We start from the raw sequence: 894 nt of genomic DNA, 5'->3' as shown, positions 1-894 counted from the left end.
AGGGCAGGGTTGGATTTGGTACGTCTATCACTTGGCAGCGGCGAGGAGAGGGACCCCAGAGGGATAACCATGTTTGGAATTGAAATCCAAGGAGCAAAAGCAGCAAGGGGAATGGAGAACAGGCACGCACCCGCCACTTAACATAACTCAGGCACCCAGATAAGTCCAGTGCAATGAGGGGAAAGGAGAGGCAGAGCAACGGGCTTTATCACTGAGAACTCCAGGCATCTGCAGGGCTCAGCACTGCTCTGTGCTCTTACAAGAGAGTGACCCTCACACAGAACAAAAAAGGAGAAAGGTTGTCTCCTTCTCCTGCTGCAACAGGCAGCGGTGCCAGAATTTCAGCAGAAGAGAGGCAGTTCCATAGAATGTTATTTTCCAGCAATGGGCTCTGCAACACAGCCTTTCCATGGGCAGAGCATTTCAGACCTAGAGGCTTGAGGTATAGCACCAGAGCACATTTGTGAGTGCAAGGGACAGAGCTAAAGATAGTGAGCTGCTGGGACTCCGCTTTATCTGTTGTGAAGAGATTATATTGCCTAAAAGTTCCAGAGCATAGCATTTGGAAGCATGCTTTGCAGGGACATCCTGAGTGAGGATTCTTTCACCTCACAACTAACAGGCCTGTGTTGTCAGCCATGGCTAAGATGTGTAAATGCAGCTTTTCCCCTGCTTCGAGTAACACGTTATCAGTCACACCGACAGGATCCACCCCGCTGCCAGGAAGCAATAACATTTCAGGCATTGACGCAACCGGCATGGTCAGTCAACAGTATGAAGTCAGCCTGCATGGGTCAGTGGGGTAGGGATAGGGTTTCCAAGGGTGGTTGTGTTTCAGGACGAGCTTGCAGCTGCCCTGCCTAACATGCCATTCCCATTGGCATCATTCATTTA

This window comes from Tympanuchus pallidicinctus, unplaced genomic scaffold (assembly GCF_026119805.1).
Source record: "Tympanuchus pallidicinctus isolate F22 unplaced genomic scaffold, pur_lepc_1.0 scaffold10, whole genome shotgun sequence".
NCBI lineage: Eukaryota > Metazoa > Chordata > Aves > Galliformes > Phasianidae > Tympanuchus > Tympanuchus pallidicinctus.
Note: the sequence above shows the minus strand (reverse complement) of the source record.